Source organism: Mandrillus leucophaeus, unplaced genomic scaffold (genome assembly GCF_000951045.1).
Source record: "Mandrillus leucophaeus isolate KB7577 unplaced genomic scaffold, Mleu.le_1.0 Scaffold199, whole genome shotgun sequence".
Taxonomy (NCBI): Eukaryota; Metazoa; Chordata; class Mammalia; order Primates; family Cercopithecidae; genus Mandrillus; species Mandrillus leucophaeus.
In genome coordinates, this window is record NW_012102020.1 from 268793 (window position 1) to 271872 (window position 3080).

Below are 3080 nucleotides of genomic sequence, written 5' to 3' on the forward strand. Positions count from 1 at the left end.
ACTGGGGTGAGCCACTGTGCCTGGGCTTATACGTGATTAATTTTCTAAGAGTAAAAATTCTCATGTCCAACAATAAGTGTGAATAATATGATTTTCGGCCTGTTGCTGTGGAAACGGCTCGGCCAGCGCCCCCCGGAATCCCTGCACGCCGAGGTGGGAGCCGGTGGACCGTGCCCCCTGCCGGCCCCACCTCCGCTTCCCGGTGTTTGAGGGTTCGGGTCTCCGGCCGGGGAGTTCACCCCTCGGGCTCGTCAGTAGGGCTGTGGCTGTGGCCTCTTCCTGCAGCGCCAGGCTCCGCCCGGCCTCAAAGTCGGCTTAGGTGCTTTCCGTGCGCTGCGGTTGGGTGGAAAAACCCACTCCTGGGTGTTTAGACCTTGGCCTGCAGAAGATGTCATTTCTGTATTTCTCTAAGGGTAAGAAAGCCAGCCTTGCACTAGTGGAGACGTGAGTAGGGAGAGAATCGTCTACCGTTTGGGGACATCCGTACCCTTAGGTGCTGTGGGGCTTCCTAACAAGATTGTAGGCAGTTCCTGATCTCTGGAGAGAGGAGTATTCGTGTCCAGGAAGAATAATTGTATAAACGTGGCCTCCTTCTTCCTGAACAGAGTGGAATCTGTAAGCAGGCCAAGAGAGCACAGGCGGCTTGGAGTGGAATAGAGGGCTCTAGAGCTGGTGTCTCAAAGGGGAAACAATGTATGTCAAAAGATACTATCCAAAACTGAAAATAGCCGGGCAAGGTGGCTCACGCCTATAGTCCCAGCACTTTGGGCGAGTCACCTGAGGTCAGGAGTTCGAGACCAGCCTGGCCAACATGGCGAAACCCCGTCGCTACTGAAAATACAACAATTAGCTGGGCGTGGTGGTAGGCACCTGTAATTCCAGCTACTCGGGAGGCTGAGGCACGAGAATCGCTTGAACCCGGGAGATGGAGGTTGCAGTGAGCCGAGATCACACCACTGCACTGCAGCGTGGGCGACAGAGCGAGACTTGTTTCAAAAAAATAAAAACAAAATGGTAGTATAAGCATGTTTCTTAAGAAATGGAGAGAGAAATTTTGGAAGGCATGCTTTTTAAAATTCAATCTGGCTCCGTATGAAGAGGAGTAGGGCCAAGGACTATAGTTTGTTGTTATAAGCCTTATAGAATTATTTTATATTCCAAATACAAACATTACTTCAACAAAAATTAAAGTTAAATTTTAAAAAGAGTCTAGTAAAAAAAACTACATTGAGCACCAACTGCATACATCTTTGAGGAGTACAGCCATTGCGTCAGTGTGTGTAGTTTATATTGTGCCCAGTAGGTTGTAGTTTACTAACATCAAATTTTAGTTAGGCGAATTGGGAGTAGTATTCGTTGAAAAAAAAAAAAAAAAAGGAAGAAAAGAGAAGGAAAAGAAGGAGAAAATGGTGTGGGATCATTGCATCAGATTAGAGGTAGAGCACAGTAATTTTTTAAAGTTTTCTTTTTTTTTAGAATAGGCTTCTCATGCTTTGGAGAGGCTGTTGTGCAGCGGCACCATCTCAACTCACTGCAGCCTCAAACTCCTGGGTTCAAGCGGTTCTCCCACCTCGGCCTTTGGAGTGTCTGGGACTACAGGTGCATGCTGCCATGCCTGGCCAATTTTTAAATTTTTGTAGAGACATGGTCATGGTCTCACTGTGTTGCCCAGGCTGGTCTCAAACTCCTGGCCTCAAGGGATCTTCCCTCCTTGGCCTCCCAAAGTGTTGGGATTACAGGCCTGAGCCACCATGCCTGCCTCCATCTTTTTGAGATGGAATCTTGCTCTGTCACCCAGGCTGGAATGCAGTGGTACCATCTCAGCTCACTGTGACCTCCACCTCCCAGGTTCAAGTGAGTCTCCTGCCTCGGCCTCTCGAGTAGCTGGGATTACAGGCACCTGCCACTATGCCCAGCTAATTTTTGGATTTTTAGTAGGGACGTGGTTTCACCATGTTGGCCAGGCTGGTCTCGAACTCCTGACCTCAAGTGATCTGCCCACCTCAGCCTCCCAAAGTGCTGACTGGGGTGAGCCACTGTGCCTGGGCTTATACGTGATTAATTTTCTAAGAGTAAAAATTCTCATGTCCAACAATAAGTGTGAATAATATGATTTTAGCACATCCATAAAATACAACACTTAGCAGTCGTATAAAATGTTACATTGTAGTAAAACATTTAATGACAAAATAATAACATATGTTGTTAAATTTGAACTTCAGGAAATAGCTTGTACGACCATGTGTGAAACATACTTAAACTATATGCCTAGAAAAAAGACTGGACACAATTAAGGGTGATTATTTTCTATATGTTTCCCCTCTCCTTTGCCCCCAGTATTCTACAATGAAGGTGTATAATCACTGCTAAGTATTTTATTAAAAGTATGTTCCTAATAGTGATTCTTCAGCAGAACTGAGTTCACGAAGATATCATCACCCTATGCCACTTTACCTCAATGTTTCTTAACATTTACAAATCTTTCTGAGAATGTCATAGTCACATCTAAAGCACTGCTTAGGAGATTAAGTGTATTATTTGGGCATTGAGGGTGGGGAAAGGAAGAGAGAATAGTAAGTATTCATCTACTAATAGCTGTGCTTCTTGTAGCTAGAAGAATATCATATAGTGAGACACGTAGGCCAAAATAAAAGCCGTGCAGACATCACTGACTTGTATATGAAGAAGCTGATTCTGCATCAGGTCTGCTTTTTGATCAGGCTTCTAGACTGTAAATGCTTACGAAAATGTACAGGTACCATCATTTTAATTCATAGCATTAAACAATGTATGGAATGCCTACTACTTCCCAGGTATTATGCTGAGATATTGTGGTGAAAAATGAATATGCCCCCACCCTCATATACCATATTGACTAGAAGGAAAGATAGATGATTAAATAAATAAACAACGAAAAACTCTAGTAAAATAATTGGGAAAGTACAAAGGAGACAGCTCTGGACTGGTGAACCTCTCAAGACAAAATGATTAAGGTTAAAAAACTCATAGTACCTTGATACCGAGGATGCTTGATATGCCCTTTTTTAATTGATAAATAGTAAAGACCCTATAGGTCAGCT

The 3080-nt window shown here is 44.2% G+C and overlaps 1 protein-coding gene across 1 annotated transcript in view; it reads left to right on the forward strand.

The window, feature by feature from the left end:
• Positions 1-94: 94 nt before the first annotated feature.
• The window catches only part of CEP19 (centrosomal protein 19kDa), a 15421-nt gene continuing 12435 nt past the window's right edge, over positions 95-3080 (forward strand). The window contains exon 1 of the mRNA XM_011978695.1: positions 95-413. The gene's annotated coding sequence lies outside the window, so the exon portion shown is untranslated. The remainder of the gene's footprint in view (positions 414-3080) is intronic.